At 40.7% G+C, this 21,550-nt stretch overlaps 1 protein-coding gene across 9 annotated transcripts in view; it reads right to left on the bottom strand.

Moving 5' to 3' along the window:
* trip12 (thyroid hormone receptor interactor 12) overlaps nucleotides 1-21,550 on the bottom strand; it is a 210,236-nt gene that overhangs the window by 138,786 nt on the left and 49,900 nt on the right. The gene's annotated exons all lie outside the window — the stretch shown is intronic.

Here is a 21,550-nt window from a genome sequence, read left to right as displayed (position 1 = left end):
TTTTGGTGGCGACGATCATTGCTTGGCATTTGTGTGGCACAAATGCTAATTGTGACTTACCAGATGTTTTTTTAAAAAAAAAATCAAAAATAACTGCAGATGCTGAAAATCAGGAACAAAAACCAATTGCTGGAAAAACTAAGGTCTGGCAGCATCCGAGGAGACAAACCAGTTAGCTTTTCAGGTCGAGTGACCCTTCCTCAGAATAGTTCTGAGAAAGGGTCACTTGACCCAAAATGTTAACTGATTACTCTTCACAGATGCTGCCAGACCTGCTGAGCTTTTCCAGCAACTTCTATTTTTGTTAATTACTAGATGTTGTCCAGGTCTTGCTGCGTATAGGTTGCTTCAGAGAACCATAAATGGTGCTGAACCTTATTCACTAACAATTGCATATCCCCATTTTAGACATGATGCAGGGAATGTCACTGATGAAGCAACTGTAGACAGTGTGTGCATTGTCAGGTGGATGCCAGTGTTGTAACTGTACTTCCATCATTATCCCTAGTCATCTTCCTGAATGTTGAGAAGATTCCAATAAATATTGTAATCACTAGGGAAACTAGTACATCTAACAAGATGCAGGAAAATTGAGAAAATTTAAATGCCATCGTGGTAATATTGCAAAATTACTGAGCATAATATAGTCAAACCAAAGCCAAAATCTAGGAAAAAGTGCCAAGTTCAAGGAAAACTAATTCCAAGGCATCCTGCAAAAAGAAAATTTTGAATACAGTAGGACAGGATGACAGGAGAGAAACAGGTCAAGTAAACCACAGCCTACAGAAAATGACCTTGGTTGCTAATCAGGATTTATGATCACTTTCAAACTGAAATAGGTTTACAAATAGAAGTACCTATGTAAAAACAACCAATAAAATAGTAAAAAGTCAAGATTATCACAGAGGCCTTCAAAAGGGGCAAGATTATACCACTCATGCAGAATTGGTGGTTGATTCAATACGTAACATACAAACAATTTCTAACAGAGTCAGAGATGTACAGCACAGAAACAGACCCTTCAGTCCAGCTCACCCATGCTGACCAGATATCCTAAATTAATCTAGCCTCATTTACCAGCACTTTGCCCATATCCCCCTAAATATTTTCCATTCATATACCTATCCAGATGTCTTTTAAATGTTGCAGTTGTACCAGCCTCCACCACTTACTCTGGCAGCTCATTCCATAAACGCACCACCCTTTATGCGAAATAGTTGCCCTGTAGGTCCCTTTTATATCATTCACATCTCATCCTAAATCTACACCCTATGGTTCTGGACTCCCCCCATCCAGGGAAAAGACCTCGTCCATTGACCCGATCCATACTCCACATTATTTAATAAAACTGAAAATGGGTGTAAAAGCCAAACATTTCTCCATACACTAAGGATAAAGAATCTAACATACTCAAAGTCAATTTTGGCAATAAGCAAAAAGACCAGCCAGAAACAGATTACTGAACCTGTTTAGAACGCAAGTTAGATTTAGAGCCCTAAAAGACAGTGGAGTGGAGTGAAAGTGTCTACTTGGCTGATGTTCCAGTGTTTAAAACATGTTTGTGATGATTGGGGCTTTTGCAAATACAATTCCAACTCTTAGAATCAAGACAATTGTCATGAATAGAAAGTTTAAAAAGTGCCATCTCTCTCATAGGCTTAACAATTATCCATTTTCCTACTCCATATCAAGTACTGTATTGCTTATTGTACAGTACAGACATTTTAATAGCCAGAAGAAAAGTCCAACTATATTGCTCAAGCTAATAGCTAAAAATTTACAAGTGTACAGCAGAAAATAGATTGATATTTTGGACATTTCAAAACAATTTTCTTAACTAGCAGGTATTGACATTCATCACCTTTTCTGGAGTCTTTAATCAAACCTTGCATAGTGTTGCAGTTCTGATTCACGTTTTACATGACAAGAGATGTTTCAAGTATAGGGATATTCAACAGCGATGCAAGTGTGAGGACTGCAGATGCTGGAAACCAGAGTCAAATTAGTGTGGTGCTGGAAAAGCACAGCAGGTCAGGCAGCATCTGAGGAGCAGGAAAATCGACGTTCCGGGCAAAAACCCTTTATCAGGAAGGACTTTTCCAGGCTATATTCAACAGCCAAATAATTTAACAGGCAAAAATTACATACCTCAAATACCATGATCTACTACAATATCCAAGCATTTATGCTGTAAAAGTATAACAGTGCATACTTCCTGCATTACATTTCTATTAAGAGGATGTTGCGAAGCAAAAATGTTTTGAAATCCAATGATTTAACTAATCACATAGATCCAGAGCTTTTATCCATAAAAATTACTACTGCATGTTTCCTTCAATCTTTGGGAGTCAGCCAAAGACCATCTTTATTGTCACAAAATAAAAACATTTATCATGGATATTAATTGATAGAAAGGGAGGGTCTTTTCCCTAGGTTCGGAGAGTTCAAAACTAAGGGGCATATTTTTAAGGAGACAGGGCAAAGTTTTAAAAAGGACATGAGCAACTTTTTTTTAATAAAAACAGTGATGGTGTATAGAATGAACTGCTAGAGGATGTGGGTATAATTACAACGGTTAGAAGACCTCTGGATAAGTACATGACTAGGGAAACGTTAGAAATCACAACACCAGGTTATAGCCCAACAGGTTTAATTGGAAGCACACTAGCTTTCAGAGCGACACTCCTTCATCACGGAGCATTGCTCCGAAAGCTAGTGTGCTTCCAATTAAACCTGTTGGGCTATAACCTGGTGTTGTGTGATTTTTAACTTCGTACACCCCAGTCCAACACCAGCATCTCCACATCATGACTAGGAAAGGTTTGGTAAATGCAGACAGGAGGGCCTAGTTTGATTTAGGAACGCTGTCAACATGGACTAGCTGAACCGAAGGATCTGTTTTGTGCTGTATGACTATACGACTCCATAAAAGGTGCCGGTGTCACATGACACCAGGTTTATTTGAAATCACAAGCTTTCAAATCATAGCCCCTTTGTCAGGTGAAGTGAGAGAGAAGCACACAGAGAAAATTTACAGGCAGAGAAATCAAAAAGATCATACCAAATGGTGTGGAGTGTCAACAGGCTGACTAGCAAGTGAAGGGATGGCCTATAATCTGATTAAATGAGGCACAAAAATAATTACCAAAAGAAAGGTGGTGCTGGAGACAAACCAAACAGCTGGAATGACAAGTATAAGAGTCACATGCTGAGGGTCTAAGTATAATAATCGGTAATCCAAAACTGTACAAACTAATTAAAGGTGGAAACATCATAGATTACTTACAGTGTGGAAACAGGCCCTTCGGCACAACAAGTCCACACCGACCCGCCGAAGCGTAACCCACCCATACCCCTACATTTACCCCATCCCTAACACTACGGGCAATTTAGCATAACCAATTCACCTGACCTGCACATTTTTGGACTGTGGGAGGAAACCGGAGCACCTGGAGGAAACCCACGCAGACACGGGGAGAACGTGCAAACTCCACACAGTCAACTGCCTGAGGCAGGAATTGAACCCGGGTCTCTGATGCTATGAGGCAGCAGTGCTAACCACTGTGCCACCATGCCGCCCTAGTGCTGTCACATGTAGCATGACATGAACTCAAGATCACAGTTGAGTTCTTACATGAGAACTTGGCTCTCAGTTTCTGCTTGGTGATTCTGTATTGTTATATATTTCAGAGACCATTTTGGAGGATGCTGACCCAAAGACCTGAATGCCCTCAACTGCGAAAAAAAAAGTGTTCCCCGACTACAAGGGAACATTCCTCTTGTGATTGCTGTGCAGTGTCGCAGCGTTAATATACCGTGCCTCAGGGCATCCTTGCCTGCAGCATATGCAATAGACAACATTGGTCAGGTCACAGGAGTATATACCATGTACATGGTGGATAGCTTTCCCATGAGATGGTTTCCCATGGTAACCATGTTGATTATCTAACATGTCTTGCAGAGGTTGCCATGGCAGGGTTGTGTGGTGTGCTGAAGGCTGGGTAACTTGTTAGGAGCGTTGGTCTGTTTTAAGATTTGGTGGCTGTTTGAAGGCAAGTAGTGGGGGTGAAGGTATGATCTTGCAAGGTGTTCATTACCATTGATCACATATCGAAGGCTGAGAAGATGATGGCATAGTCTCAACTCTGGGGAAGTACTGGACGACGAAGGGTACTTTATCGGTCATATCCCGTGACTGTCTTCTGAGGAAGTTGTTGCGGTTTTCACTGTGGCACGCTGGAACTGGCAATCAATGAATTGAACTTCGTATCTCATTATAAATGGTAGTGCGATCTTTAAAATCTTGTGGCGTCCATCATGTTCCTCCTCACCTGAGCAGATTTGGTGTGAGCGCAAGGCTTGCCCACAGAGGAAGCTTGAAATGTGGAGCATCGAGACCATTGTTGTTTATTTCATCCGCTGCAGGTGAGGAAGCCACAAGGCATGGAATGTTGGCAGGACCATGCAGAAGCTACGACAACAGTTGAATGGACACCATGCAACAATCACCAACAGGAATGTTCCTTCTCAGTTGGGGAACACTTCAGCGGTCAAGGATATTGAACCTCTGATCTTCAGGTAAGTGTCCTCCAAGGTGGCAGAGTTACACAACAATGCAGGATCACAGAGCAGAAACCAATAGCCATGTTCCTTGATCTTGGGTTCATGCCACGTTACATGTAACCACGCTACAATGTTAGCCATTTGTAAAGTCTTCCTTACTACCCTGTTTTGACACCATTACCTTGATAAATGAAAATCTCTACCTTAGTTTGTAGAGTTTTGGATTACCTATTATATTACTTATCGACCCTTGGCATGCAACTCTTAACCAATCATGCTGTTCCAGCCATTTGGTTTGTCTTTGGTACCTACTTATTTTTAAATTTTTTGTAATTATCTCTGCCTCATTTAATCAGATTATAGGTCATCCCTTCACTTGCTATAACTGTTGACACTTCACTCATACTATCTGACACTTTTGATCACGCGCAGAGATTTATTACTCGACATTATTTCATGATTGTTTGATCTCACTGCCTATAAATTGTATTAGTTTCCTTCCCCCTCACTTCACCTGATGAAGGCTATGCTCTGAAAGCTTGCAATTTCAAATGAACTTGTTGGTCTATAATCTGGTGCCATGTGACTTCTGACTTTGGCAGATGTAACTTCAAAACCTGAAAAGCAATTTTGTTCAGTTAGTCATTAGCATAAATAAATTAAACTGATTCAGATTAGATCTTAAAGAGTGTCAACCATTGGGCCATAAGATATAAGAGCAGAATTAGGCCATTTGGCCCAGTCTGTTTCACCATTAGATCATGGCTGATTTGCTTCTCGACCCCATTCACGTTGGCTTCTTTCCTTAACCCTTGGTTTCCTGAGTAAATAACTTCTGTCTTAAATAAACTCTCACTGTCATGTGTTCCACAGATTCATCAACCTCTAGCTGAAGAAACTCAGTTCTGAAATGGTCATACCTTCACCTAGGCCATCACTCCTGCTATTGGAAACATTTTCATTTCTAGTTTACCCAGGCCTCTCAGAAAGTTCTTTAAGTTTTAGTCAGATTCCTCCCACACCCTTCTAAACACAGTACAGACCCACAGTTCTCAAGTGCTCTTCATAAGCCGAGCCCTTCATCACTGGGATCATTCTTGTGGACCACCTCTGGACTTCCTTGGAGGGAACTATCCTTCCTTAGATACAGGATCCATTATTCCACAAACAAGTCCTATCGGAAAGCTGTTGTGAAACTTGAAAGGGTTCAGAAAAGATTTACAAGGGTGCTGCCAGGGTTGGAGGGTCTGAGCTATATGGAGAGGCTGAACAGGCTGGGGCTGTTTTCCCTGGAGCATCGGAGGCTGAGGGGTGATCTTATAGAGGTTTACAAAATCATGAGGGGCATGGATAGGATAAATAGACAAAGGCTTTTCCCTGGGGTGGGGGGTGGGGTGTGGCATCCAGAACTAGAGGGCATAGGTTTAGGGTGAGAAGGGAGAGGGGAGAGATATAAAAGAGACCTAAGGGGCAACTTTTTCACACAGAAGGCAGTATGTGTAATAGAATGAGCTGTTAGGGAACTATTGAAGGCTGGTACGATTGGAACATTTAAAAGGCATTTGGATGGGTACATTAATAGGAAGGGTTTGGAGATATATAGGTCAGGTACTGGCAGGTGGGACTAGATTGGGCTGGGATATCTGATTGGCATGGACGAGTTGGACCGAAGGGTCTGTTTCCGTGCTGTACATCCCCATGACTCTAAGTCAAACAATAGCCCTAAAGTCAAACTCATGCAATCATACCTTACAGAAAACATACCAGCCAGTGTATGTCTGGTCCAAATGGCAGGACAGACTCACCTGCAGGGGCACAATGGATATAGTAGTGAGAGAACTGCCCTGCGGGACTTCAATACCAATGCTGAAAACCAACAGAACATCACAATACTAAGTAAAACATGGGCTACGAATTAGCACCTACCACTGCATGCTTCATGGATGTTGAATACCAAATGGAAGCAGCATTAGTGGGGGGGGGGGGGGGTCAAGATATGCCTGTGGATAGAGGACCTCAAATGTCCATCACTAACAGTAGCTCAGTAACACCGCCACTCCAAGCTGGTATACCCTAAAAAAGGACAGTTCTGCATATCTGGGAAACCAAGCGGGAAAATATAGTTGACCAATCTTCAGCAATCTACTGATCATAGATGCATCAGGCACCAGCAGTGTTAGAAGTGGCCACTGCACAGTCCTTGTAGAGATAAATTCCCATCTTCACACTGAAGATACTCTCCAATGCAGCATTAGAATTTTTTGTGGGGTGTGGCACCATTACTCTAAATGGGACATATTTCAAAATGATCGCAGAACTCAAAGCCAAGCACTCGGGTCAAGTAAATTGGGGCAAATGGGAATATCAGTCAAATTAGCCTTGTCCTTAAAATGTGACAGCAAGGTAGAGCAGCTGAATGGCACACTCCTGGTCAATATTATACAGGTCTAATTTTGCTGATTTGTAAATAGATCCAGCATTTACCATACTCTATCAATAACCACATAAGATCATGACAAATACAGAGGGCATACTACCAGGAACAGCACCAGGTATATCTAAAAATGACCTAGTGAAGCTGCAAGGGACTAGCTGCATACCACAAACAGTCCAGAGGGTACACGCTGGACACAACTAAGCAATGGCATAACTAAAAACATCAATCCCAAGCTCAGCAGTTCTGCCAAATCCAACCACAAATTCAGGTAGGTAACTAAATTAACTGGAGGACGGGGCCTCAAGTTTTTGCCTTCCTCAAATGATAGGGGAGCCAGTGAAAAGGTTAAGGCTGAAGCATTTACAAACATTTTCAGCCAAAAATGCCAAGTGGATGGTTAGCTCAGCCTCTGCCCAAGATCCCCAGTCACTGATGCCAGTCTTCAGCTACTTCAATAAACTTCACATGTCAAGAAACAGGTGAAGACACGAGATACTGCAGTTTATAGGCCTTGGCAACATTTCTGTAGTACTGAAGATGGTCTCCAGAATTAGCCCAATTCTGAGTAAAACTCGCACTTTAGCAACAGCAACAGCATTTACTTGGTAACAAAAAAAATGACCTTCGTCTAGTCAGCATAAAACAGGGCAAATCTAAACCACGGTATTACCACCCTATCAATCTATTCTTGATTAAAGCAATGGAAGGCACTATCAACAGTTTTATCAAAAGCCAATCATTCAATGAACTCCCAGAATATGGCATCAAATCCTTAAAAGTTAAACTAAATTGGATTTGAAGGAAACTATCAACTGATTGGAGCCTTACCCAAGCTAAAAGATATTAGAGGTTGTCGGAAGTTAATTATCTCAGTCACAGAACATGGCTGCAAGAATTCATCAAGGTAGTGTTCTTCGCCCAACCATCTCAGCTACTTCAACACTACCTTCTCACCATCATACTGTCAGAGGTGGGGCTATTCTGGGACAATTGCACAATGTTCAACATCACTTGCACCTTCTCAGATAGTGAAGCGATCCATGTCCACAAACAGCAAAACCTGAACACTATCCAGACTTGGGTTTACAAATGGCAAGTAATTTACATGAGACAAGTGCCAAACAATGACCATCTCCAACAAGAGAGAATCTAACATTCTCTCCATGACATTCAATTGCATTACCATCCACAAGCCCACCACAAACTACTCTGGGAGCTAACACTGAACAAATTTAGTTTGTAGTCAGAGTCAACAGCAGGTCAGAAGCCAGATATTCTACAGAGGGTAACTCACCTTCCAACTCCCCAAAGCATGTCCACTATCTCCAAGAACTACCCAGCTTGCCTCTCGAGTGGAGTTATTTCATTTGTGCCAAGGCTCTAATGAAATCTGGAGTGGGGTGACCCTGACAGATCACCCGAGTCACTATGGGAGTTCACTGAATAATTGTCTTTTGATAAAAAAAAACTGTTGACAATACCTTCCCATTGCTTTTAATCAAGAATAGACTGACAGGGTGGTAATAGCCTGGTTTGGATTTGCTCTGCTTTATGCATTCCTCTTTTGCCTGCTTCAATACAGCTCCAATACTAGAGGAGCTCGCCACCATCTAGGACAAAGTGGCCTGTTTGATTGAGTGCACCACTATCAACATTAAATCTCTAGACTACCAATGCAGAGTGACAACAGTGCGCATCACCTACAAGCTCCTTCAACAGCAACATGCAAGCACACCTCTCGCACCGAGAAGGGCAAGCAGCAAATGCACAGGACATCACTTCCAAGATTGTCCTATGCCACACGTCATCCACATTTGGAACGACCTCGCCATTCCTAATACTGGGTGAAAATTGTTGAACAGCCTTCTTAACCATGCTGTGGGTATAATTGTGCTATTTGGACTGCGACAGTTCAAGGTAGCAACTTCCTACCACCTTCTCACAGGCAATTAGATACGGCCAGCAACATCAAATAACCCATGGTCATAAATATCAAGTTGAAAGTTAGCAACTCGAACCAATGTCATTCAAGAAAGGAGGAAGGAAAACAGGAAACATCAGACGAGAGTTAGCCTGACAATCCATCAGGAAACTACTGGAATCTATTTTTGCTCTCAAGGCTTGTAATGTATTATTTGAGAATTTGGGTCTTAAAGTGAGGGAAAATAGATTTGATCTTCAAGTTTGTGAAGATCTGACTTCAAAAAAAAGGTAAAAATGTTATTCTAAACAGTTGAAAAACTTAAGAATAATCAGGTGATTTCATCTCCATGATCAGGAAATCAGTTGGGAAGGTAATTGCTCAGGTGCCTGCTGACACCTGTTTTATAAACAGTCAAGGAGGTGTCAGAAGCAAGATTGTATTCCAGTAAATGGCCCATAACAGCAGAGATGCTGTTAAGTGTGTCCAAGAGTTGATGCTGGGGAGAGGTACTGAGAAGCAGATGGCTTATAGGGTCTTCAGAAAGGAAGACATCGTACAGGGCTATTGAAGACAGGAGTTTGAGCCCATATGGCGAAGATCTTCGCTTCCTCACTCTCCACAGGAGTTGTACTGGAGCTTGGAGGGAGGCGAACGTTGCTCCTCTTTTCATAAAGGGTAATAGGGAAATTCCTGGCAATTATAGACCAGTCACAGTTTTATGTCTGTAGTCAGCAAGGTTTTGGAAAGAATTCTGAGGGATAGGAGTTATGACTAATTGAAAAAGCATAGTGATTAAAAGCAGTCAGCATGGCTTTGTGAGGGGCAGGTCATGCCTCACAAATCTTATTGAGTTCTTGGAGGTGGTGACAAGACAGGTCGATGAAGGTCGAACAGTCAATGTGGTGTATATGGACTTCAGCAAGGCATTTGATAAGGTTCCCCATGGTAAGCTCATTCAAGGTCAGGAGGTATGGAATATAGGGAGATTTGGCTCTCTGGATTCAGAATTGGTTGGCTGACAAAAGGCAGAGTGTGGTTGAAGATGGAAAGTATTTGGCCTGGAGGACAGTGGTGAGTGGTGTCTCACAAGACACTGTTCTTGGGCCTCTGCTCTTGATGTTCATGTATTCTGGTAGTTGTTTTTCTGCCTGTTTGTCCAATGTAGCGCTTCTTGCAGTTCTGTCACAGTGTTTGCACAAGAATTCCTAGAAGCATGGCATTCCAACCGGAACGCTATCAACATCACATCAATTTGGACCCCATTTTACCACCCTCTGAAAAAGAACAAGAAATTACATCACTGGAAATGACACCACCAACTAAAGGAAACCTAAACACAAAGAAAGCATGTCATAACACCAGTGCTTCGATGATGATGTTACCCAATATGGTGATGAAACCTCTGAAAACAAACCTTCCAGCTTAGTGAGCTAACTTACATCCAGAACCTCAACCCGAGCTACAAATCTGCTCAAAACCTGCTAATCTAGTCCCATTTGCCAGCACTTCGCACATATCCCTCTCAACTCTTCCAGTTGAATTTTAAACATTGTAATTGTATCAGCCTCCACCACTTCCTCTGGTAGTTCATTTCATACACACACCATCCTCTACGTGAAAGTAATTGCCCCGTAAATCCCTTTTAAATTTTTCCCCTTTTACCTTTAACCAATGCCCTCTAGTTCTGGACTCCCCCCACCATTGGGAAAAGACCTCGCCTATCTATCTTATCCATGCCCTTCATAATGTTATAAACCTCTATGGTCACCCCTCAGCCTCTGACGCTCCGGGGAAAACAGCCCAGCCTATCCAGCCTCTCTCTATACCTCAAATATTCCAACCCTGGCAACATCTTTGTAAATCTTTTCTGAACCCTTTCAAGTTTCACAACATCCTTCCTATAGCAGGGAGATCAGAACTGCTCACAATATTCCAAACGTGGTGTAACCAGCATCCTATAAAGCCGCAACATGACCTCCCAATTCACATACTCAATGCTCTGACCAATAAAGGAAAGCAGACCAAACGCCACCTTCACTATCCTATCTACCTGTGACTCCACTTTCAAGGAACAGGTTCCAAATCTTTTTGATATATTTGGAAATGAAATGCCAAGTTCAACATAAATCTACAAAAACTGATATCTTTAGTGCAAAACTGCACCACTGATTGCATACAAAATGTCCAAGATCCTGTTGAACTTCAGGGCTGAAATCAAATTCTGACCAGATATAAAAAGATTTCAAAAGAAACACAACATAAAAATGCTCTAACCTGAAAAGTTGTACTAAACGGAGAGGTTTTCTCAATTTCCATCTGGATCCTTACCAGATTAATGTCAAGTTAATGCAGAACAACATTTTAGGATCAAACCTGACTTAGCGTCGGTGAAGCTGAAGACATAACTGGTTCTGTAATTAAAAGTCAAGAGCGTGGTGCTGGAAAAGCACAGCAAATCAGACAGGATCACAGGAACAGGAGAACTGACATTTCAGGAGAGCGCCCTTCATCAGGAAGCTTCATCATGCTGTGCTTCTCGATTCTCCTGCTCCCCCGATGCTGCCTGACCTGCTGTGCTTTTCCAGCACCCCACTCTCAACTCTGATCTCCAGCATCTGCAGTCAGCACTTTCCCCTCTACAATTCAGAATCAATCCGTCAAACTTTATTCCATTGTGTACATCCTGGACTCAAGTGAAGGTATTCTAATGCAACAGAATTCCACCACTGGATTCACAAAATCTCTGGCTCAAGCAGACAAACTACATAAAGATGAATCATTCACTCGTGGGAGATGGTTGCTGTCCTTCTGCAGTTTCTATGTTAATTTCAGCACTGTACACTACAGTAACTGCCAAGTGGCCTGCTGCAGATCAATAAACCCATTCTAAACAGAAAACTACGATGTAATTAAACTGAGTTTTAGTGTACAAGATGCATTAAAAAGTGTACACATCATTTTGGCACACAGTTCTCTGTTAGTGAGCCTGGATAAATTCAGTTTCTGATAATAGCAATTTAGTCTAGTAGGTAACAATTCTCAGATCATAGTGAAAATAGCAAAAGAAGAACATTATATATTGGAGATCTGAAAAAAAAGGCTGAAAAAATTCAAGTCAAGCTGCAGCTATGGAGAAAGAGAAGAAAAATGTATTAAGTTTCAGACCAATGATCAATCAGAAAAGAAAAAGAACAGGTAAGTTAATTTGGAACATCATATACTATGAGATTGAAGCAGAACCAAAAGTTGATGTGTTGGAAAGTGTGGCAAACATAAGATTGCTAAGTCCCCAGGGCCAGACCATATGTATCCTAGGTTGCTCAAGGAAGGGAAAAAGGAGGTTGCTAAGCCGCTGGCGAGGATATTTGCCTCCTCACTCTCCACGGGAGCCGTACTGGAAGATTGGAGGGTGGCGAATGTTATTCCTCTTTTCAAGAAGGGTAGTATGGAAATCCCTGGCAATTACAGACCAGTCAATCTTACATCTGTGGTCAGCAAGGTTTTAGAAAGAATTCTGAGGGATAGGATTTATGACTATTTGGAAAAGCATGATTAAAGGCAGTCAGCATGGCTTTGAGGGGGGCAGGTCATGTCTCACAAACCTTATTGAGGTCTTTGAGGAAGTATCAAGACAGGTCAACGACGGTCAAGCAGTGGATGTGGTGCATATGGACTTCAGCAAGGCATTTGATAAAAGGTCCCCCATGGTAGGCTCATTCATAAGGTCAGGAAGTATGGGGTACAGGGAGATTTGGCTATCTGGATTCAGAATTGGTTGGCTGACAGAAGGCAGAGAGTGGTTGTAGATGGAAAGTATTCTGCCTGGAGGTCAGTATTGTTCGAGTCCCACAGGGCTCTGATCTTGAGCCTCTGCTCCTTGTAGTTTTTATAAATGACTTGGATAAGGAGTTTGAGGGATGGGTTAGCAAATTTGCCAATGACAAAGGCGTCGTCGATAGTAGCAAGGGCAATTACAGGCTGCGGCCTGCTATAGACAGGATGCAATGCTGGGCTGAAAAATGGCAGATGGGGTTCAACCTGGATAAATGTGAAGTGATGCATTTTGGAAGGTTGAACTTGAATGCTCAATACGGGATTAAAGGCAGGATTCTTGGCAATGTGGAGGAACAGAGGGATCTTGGTGTGCAAATGCATAGATCCCTCAAAATTGTCACCCCAAGTGGATAGGGCTGTTAAAGCATACGGTGTTTTGGCCTTCAATAACAGGGGGATCGAATTTAAGAGCCACGAGGTTTCGCGGTAGCTCTGCAAGAAGCTGAGTGCACACTTGGAATATTGTGTCCAGTTCTGGTCGCCCTATTATAGGAAAGATACAGATGCTTTGGAAAGAAAGAAAGAAGATGCTTGCGAAGAAGGTTTACCAGGATGCTGCCTGGACTGGAGGGCTTGTCTTATGAAGAGAGGTTGACTAAGCTCAGACTTTTCTCTGGAGAGGAGGAAGAGGTGACCTGATCGAGGTATACAAGGTAATGAGGGGCTTGGATAGAAATTAATAGCCTGAGACTTTGCCCCAGAGCAGGATTGACTGGCACAAGGGGGGTAATAGTTTTAAGATATTAGGAGGGAGGTACAGAGGAGACGTCAGAGGTATGTTCTTTATGCAGAGAGTTGTGAATGTATGGAATGCATTGCCAGTGGTGGTGGAGGAAGCAGAGTCATTAGAAACATTGCTGGACATGTACATGGACAGCAGTGCACTGAGGGGCATGTAGGTTATTTTAGATTAGGAACAATCCTTGACACAAAGTGGGCTGAAAGGCCTGTTCTGGGCTTGCTTTTCGTGTTCTAAAAAGATATAAATGCTCTCTTAATTAGGCCAGATCCTCATGAGCCAGAGTACACAGAAGTTTCTAAGCATAATCATCTATTCAGTCCATCAGGACTTTGTCAGATCTTTATCTGAGCAAGCAAAGACTAATGCCACTGTCCTGCCCCATAGCACCTTTCAAAGGGGCAACAGACAATCAAGGTATTTTTCAATGTATAAACTCAGTTACATCACACTGTAAACTTTTGCTATAAATTTTGTCTCTTACAATTGTGTCCTCCATAACCACCTGATGAAGGAGCGGCACTCCGAAAGCTAGTGCTTCCAAATAAACCTGCTGGACTATAACCTGGTGTTGTGAGATTTTTAACCCTGCTTCAAGTATTTATCCAAGTATGCAATGGTCTCTACAGTGAAGCTTCTCTGCCTCCAGTAAAAAAAGGTCCATCATCTGAAGTTTCTTTATCGTTTATTAAACATCTACCTAGAAAATCTACCCATTTGCTTTGAAACGTCTTCATAAAATAAGAAGACAAGTCTTCCTGAAGGATCTTTCAACATTCTCTTTGCATCCATTTCAGACATATCCTTCACAGAAATATTTAGAGATGTCAAAGCCTCATCTCTCAGACTATCACCATCAACAAAGCAACTCTTGATGGAAACTGGAGAGCATAGAAACGCCAGTGATCCTTGATGCCAGAAATTAATTTGAAGAAAAGGTGTTTTCTGCAAGATTTCTCACTGAAAAGCTGAAGATTACACCTTTATGATTCAAGTGGGTTTTCAGCTGAATCTTCCTTTTAAGTTATCCTTCTCCACCAAATTAAACTAATTACCAGTTTTACAGATGGGATAAAACCTCCTTCACTTTTAGCCCATTCTGACTGTCATGAAAAAAAAACTGATACAGGATTAGACCTAACACACCACCTGTAATTTTTCCTCGACTAGTTCTAGTGGTTATGTCTTGGTAAGTTTCAGCTGTGCCAAGAAGCAATGCTCTTAATCCAAGAGAGCAAGAAACCTAACAACAACTGGAATGGTCTGAAATGACCAGAGTTCCTTTTCTTAAACTTCTCAAAACAATTTTCAAACCTTCCTACAAGTGAACTATGTGAATTAGGTGCATGCTCCAAAAGGGACATAGAATCATGGAGGTTTACAGCATGGAAACAGGCTCTTCAGCTCAACATGCCCATGCCACCCAGTTTTCAAAATTAAACTAAGTCCCATGTGCATGATCCATATCCTCCCATACCTACTTCATCCACATACCCATTCAAATACTCCCTACTTAAATGACAAAACTGTGGATGTAAGTTTGCTCACTGAGCTGGAAAGTTTGTTTTCAGACATTTTGTTACTATACTAAGTATCATCATCAGTGAGCTTTTGGTGAAGCATTAGTGATATGGCCCACTTTTTATCTATTTAGGTTACCTTGGGTTAGTGACATCATTTCCTGTACTGATATCATTTAATGTTCTTTTGCTCAGGGGGTGGTAAATGTGATCCAAAGTCAATGTATTTGCTGAAATGACATCAACCCAAGGAAACCTAAACAAATACACAGTGGGCCATAACATCAGTACTTCACTGGAGCTCGCTGATGTTACCTTATATCGAGAAATGCCTAAAAACAAACCTTCCAGCTCTGAGCAAATTTACATCCAGAACCTCAACCCAAGCTACAAATCTTTTCAGAACTCGCTGACAAAACTGTTCTTGCCTCCACCAGTCGGTTCCAGACACTCACCACATTGTGTGGAAAGAACTGTCCCTTTGGATCCTTCTGTACCTCACCCCTTTCACCTTAAACCTATGCCCTCTAGTTTTAGACTCCCCTATCACACATGGGCAAAAGCTGCTGGCTATATACCTTATGTGTGCCTCTCATGATTTGAAAGACCTCTATAAAAGGTCACCCCCTCAGTCCCCTATGCTCCAGGGGAAAAAGTCTCAGTCAGTCAAGCCTCTCTTTATAACGCAAACTTTCTTGTCCAGGTAGCATCCTAGTAAGTCTTCTCTGTACTCTTAAAACTTTAATAATTTCCTTTCTACAGTAGGGCGACCAGAACTGCTTGCAGTACCCCAAATGTGGCCTTACACAATGTCATGCACAGCTGCAACAAGACTTCCCAATTCCTATACTCAATGCACTGACCAATGAAAGCAAGCATGCTGAAAGTTGCCTTCACAAGGAGCTATGAATCAGTATCCCTAGAACTGTTTGTTCTAGAACATCCCCCAGGGCCTTATCATTGACCAAGTAAATCCTACCCTGGTTTGACCTACCAAAATGCAACACCTTGCATTGGAGTAAATTAAACTCCATCTGCCATTCCTCAACCCATTGGCCCAGTTGCTCAAGACCTTGTGGCATTCCCAGATTACAGTCTTTACTATCCACTGTATCACTAATCTTGGTATCATTCGCAAACTTACTAAAGAACCTCCTAAATTTTCATACAAGTAGTTTATATAAATGACAAAGAGTGGACCCAGTACCGATCCCTGTGTGACACACCACTGGTCACAGGCCTCCAGTTCAAAAAAAAATCACCCTCTGCCAATACCTCTATCTTCTACTGTCAAGACAATTTTGTATCCAATTGGCCACCTCCCCAGAGATCGAGAGATTTAACCCGACTCAACACCACACCATGCAGCACCTCGTCAAAGGCCTTGTTAAAATGTCTTGTCCGAAGACACTATTTCCCACACACAAAACCATGCAAATTATCCCAAATGAATCCTAACCCCTCTAAAGCCCTAATTACAATGCTAATTTTTGATTTTTCTAATATGAACGTTACGTGCTCATTTGTAATTTACAGAATGGAGAATACAACTTGATAAAAACTTCACAAATTGTACATAATGTAAATCAGGGCAGGAATAAGCAAAGTCCATGTTTAATATGAAAAAGACTGCTTCATTTGAAGCATTCTTCAGTTCAGATTTAATTAAACCGAATGTTTACCTCAACTAATCCACTACTTTAATTTCCTGTATTTCACAACTATAAAATCACAAATCAATTCTTGCTTTACAATGTCTTTCATCTCCAATGTTCCCAAAATAAATTCAGCAGCAAGCAAATCAACTTGGATGAAATGAATAATCTCATACCCAAAATATCTCACATGGAATTGAATTTAGTTTAAGATTTTACTGGATTTGGATGTATGGTTACTGGCAGTTATAAAAAAGTTTCAACATTGTTGCTTTGAATGGCACAAATAAAAGTTTTGCAAATGAAAGTTTCTAGTAGTTTTAAATCAGTTTGCTATTCTAATAATCATGTAATTGTATCATAGAAAGCACCACCCTATAAACACTTATGATTCATAACGATTAACAAAAAAATCCAGCACCAAAGCACAAAACAGGAGGTGCCAAGCTTTCAATTCAGTTCATGCTACATAAACCAGAAAAACTTAAAAAAAAAAACAACTATTTAGGAAACATTCTGGTGCAGCTGACTTTGACCTGGGCCTCCTAGTTCAGAAGTAGGGACACTATCACTGCATCACCACAGCCCTCACTAGTAAATAAGGTTACAGCTATACAAATTGGTCACAGTTGAAAATGGCAAAATCTTTAGATCCTGCTCATGTCTACAATCCAAGTGACTGCAGTGCACGTATATGGGATACAGAAAGGGATAGAAGTTTAGGGGTGATCACCTTTGTCGTCAAATAGCACACCACACACTTCTGGAGTCCAAGAAAAATGCCCACTTAAAAAGTGGTATCTGAAATACTTCCCCACAACAATTATCATCCTGGTATGCTTTCATATCTCTAACTGGGGAAATATAGTCAAATACCTTACTATATTATTCATGTGAGCATTGCCTTTGCACACACCTATTTTGGCAACACATGTAGAATGCTTTTTACCTTTTCTTAAAAGCATGGGACATGGGCAACTGGTGTTGCCAGCAATGTCCATCATAAAACTAAACTTATATCAGTGTTGAAATTCAAAACAGGCTCCTTCACTTTGAATAAGTGAGCATGTGTTTTAACACCAGACAAAAATGGCTCAGGAGAAAGTACTCTGAGCTAATTAAATGTCTCAACCATTTTTTAAAAATATCGCATTAAGGAAAACAATGTATTAGTGAACTTTTATCAATTGTCTTGAAAGGTAACTTGAAGATATGATTTCAGTATCCCAGTCGCTCTTGCAGAACTAGCTTACATAATAATGTCTCATTTTAGTATTTAGCCACAAACTGTTGAGCGAGATGACCAGAGGATAGGAATTAAATTGCACACAACTGAGTTGAATGAAACAGTAGCTAAGGATAGTCTGAGAAAAAAATCATAAATGCAATTTGTAAAATGGATGGCATGGGGCCAAATAGAGGGGGTGGAGACCTTCACATCTCATGACATTAAGTTGGAAGTATTTATGTAATTAAGTGAAAAATTCACTATTGCTAGCACATATCCAATGCTTTTAGCATAATCAAGTCAGAAAACCATTTCAGTCACAAATACACTTGCCCAACTGCCTACAAATATAGAGCAAGAACTTAGAAGAATTGACTTTAAGCAGAGATTGGTTATCTCATCACATGTTACTGATTTCATACAAATCCAGCACGACAAATGTATCTGCTGGACAAAAGCACATTCTAATATATGGCTTTTCACATCAACTCAAAAATCTCAATTTTCAGGTTGTCCAAATAACTTACAATTTAGTTTTAAAACAACAGGCCAGGAATGACATGCTGCAGCTGTATAAGATTTTGGTTATGCCACATACTATTGCATTCAATTCTGGTCGCCTCATGACAGAAAAGATGTGGAGGCTTTGCAGAGGGTGCAGTAGATGTTTACTAGGTTGCTGCCTGGATTAGAGTGGATGAGTCATAAGGAGGTTAGAAAAGATAGTATTGCTTTCTTTTGAGCAGTGGAGGCTGACGGGAAATTTGATAGAAGTCTGTAAAATTAAGAAATGCATAGATAGGGTTGATGGTCAGAATCTTTTCCCCAGTGTTGAAATATTAATATTAGCGATGTGCATTCAAGGTGGGGTGTGTTGGGGGGGGGGGGGGGGGGGGGGGGGGTGTTCAAAGGCCCCCTCTGAATGGGAGGTGCAAGATTTTTTTTAAAAACCACAGAGTGGTAGGAATCTGGAATACGATAGGGGTATTTAAGGGACTTTTACATAAGCACATGAATTTGCAAGGAATGGAGTGATATGGACCAAGGGCAATCAAAAGGGATTAGCTTAATTTGGCATCATGTCCAGCACAACATTATGGGCTGAAGGACCCGTTCTCTTGCTCTACTGTTCTATGTTCTATTTCCTAATGAGACAAACATTCACATGAAACAAGGAAATTATAACCTTGAAAACATGGAGGGCATGAATAGGGTGAAAACTAATGGTCTTTTTCCTAGAGGGCATTAAGTTGACATGGGAAAGACACAAAAGGGAACTAAGGGGTAACTTTTTCACGTAGAGGATGACGCATATACGAAAAGAACTACCAGAGGAAGTGGTGAAGGCTGGTACAATTACCCATTTAGATGCCTTTTGAATATTGTATGAGTGGGACAGGTTTAAGACATTGGCCAAATGCTGGCAAATGGAACCATATTAAGATATCTGGTCAGCACTGATGGAGTTAAGCCAAAGGGTGTTTCCATGTAGTACATTACAGACTCTAATTCATGTTAAGTTGCATATTTAGGAGACCTTCAAATCTCAGCAAATTAAGACAACTGAATAGATGTGGTCAACTTGTGTACTAAAACTGCTAATTTAATCTTAACATTTTTAACCCAATTATTCACCGCACGACAGCAAAGACACTTACATTCTTAAAAACAACAGAACAGGTAGAGCTAAGAACAGGGTACTAGTTAAGTGGCACAAACATCAGGTCGGCACATAAAAGCAGCCAATGAGGCAGCAACTTGTGTTACACAGGCCATTTGACAATGTCCAAGTTTTGCTTGCTATGTCTGAAAACTAATGAAAACTGACCCAATTTCTGCAATAAGTACACCAAAATGATAGTGACCTTTGAACAATTACAAACTTCAACATGGGAGCAGGAAAAGACAGGTAATATGGTGTGTTTATTAAGTGTTTAATAACCAAGGTTTGCATGCCCTCAAAAATCTTCATGTGACAAACAGAGAATGAAACTTTTGCAGACAGCAATCTTGCATCTGTCATTCTTAATTCTGTGTCAGCATGACCATATTAGCCATGCTTACTTGCGATAGATTAATATAACACGGTTACTCATTAATGTCACCTAACAAACAAACTATTGGAACAAAATTTCTGCTCCGATGTTTCTTCCAAATTACAACCCTACCTTGAGCAGCTTTCAACCAGAAGATTCTGACAAGAGTAGCAGGGACTCCCAGTGAGGACAGGCTGGCTGAAATGATCAATACAGCCGAAACATTCACTCACAGTGCAAAACTTAAACATTTTAAAAGGCATTTTGACATTTGGAAATTAATTTGAAGTTCAAGTCCTTACAGTCTTGCACAGGATGCTATCACCACAAATTATTTGAATTCTTAATTTACTCAGTAGAAGCTAGGTCAACAGAATGGCTTCTGTTGAACAATACATCATTACTATGCACAAGAAACCGATGAGTTCAAGTTCCATCTAATTAAAACCCAAAACTCCAGTCTTGCTGTACAAGGCTGCAGCAGTGCACACCTTTTCTGAAATTACCTTTAAAAGAAATGGAGTCAATTTTTGTTCTCGAAATTTAGACCGATTATGGTCTTTCTACTTCAGTGCATCAATGCATCTGTAGATGCCCCTCAGGTAAACGTCCTTGCACGTTACAGTTTGCAACCAGTTAAGATCATTTTACCTGGGTTGATGTAACCTTTACAACTGGATTCTAGTAAAATAAAAAATTGTTCCATTGAATTTTCCTTCCAAATAACCTCAGCTGATCAGAGATTTCAACTAGGTGTCTGCAGACAAGGATACAGTATTGATTTGTCATTTTAAAATGGTAAAAAGTATATTTCATGCACACTAGCATACTGTAGACTGTGCATGCTTTTTAAACACACAAACATAAGATGTTCCAGATAGAAGGATCTGAGCAATTTGTTGTGACAAAGTTAGGATGTTGAACCCGTAAAATAAAAGTTGAGCACAGCATGCCAAGCATAGGTAGCATTATCTGATCTGCTCGGATTCAGGATTCACAATAAATTGTATTTAATGATTTTCAGTAAACCTATGTGTTTTCTGCAAACTAAAATGCCATTTGGAAACTATCTTGTCCTCAAAGACAGACAAAATCTTTCACCCAAACAAGTGGTTTCAAGTGAATGCACAAAAGAACAACCGAAGTTAGATGGCTGTTGTGTGATATCAATTCAGCAAGAATCAATTTACAAAGAGAAGTGTCAAATGTTTTTGACCAATTCAATGACCATTTTAACAATTTCTTCACCAAATGCTCTCCGGGTTTTATTAGGTTTTTGTCTGGCATGATAGGCTCAAATAAAGTTCTCTTTCAAGTTAAAACGTAAGATTTGTTATACAAATAGGACAATGTTCTGCACTACTGATTAGAGGTGATGTGCTGCAAAACAAAGCAACTTGATTCTTGGCATTGTTTGTAATTATGAAATGTGAAAGATTAGTTTCAAATTAAATATAAATTTGGAGTTTTCTCAATTTAGTGTGAATTTCAACATTTCTCCAAAGTAATAAATGAATTTTAGATTTCAGCGTTTGAAATCTGTAGATAGAACACTTGGTAGAAAAAGTAATTGTCAAACCAAGTTAGAAGAGGATTTGCTCTATTTGAGCTAGT

This window comes from Hemiscyllium ocellatum, chromosome 13 (assembly GCF_020745735.1).
Source record: "Hemiscyllium ocellatum isolate sHemOce1 chromosome 13, sHemOce1.pat.X.cur, whole genome shotgun sequence".
Lineage (NCBI taxonomy): Eukaryota > Metazoa > Chordata > Chondrichthyes > Orectolobiformes > Hemiscylliidae > Hemiscyllium > Hemiscyllium ocellatum.
The sequence above is the reverse complement of the archived record's forward strand: the minus strand, read 5'-3'. Positions and strand labels throughout refer to the sequence as shown.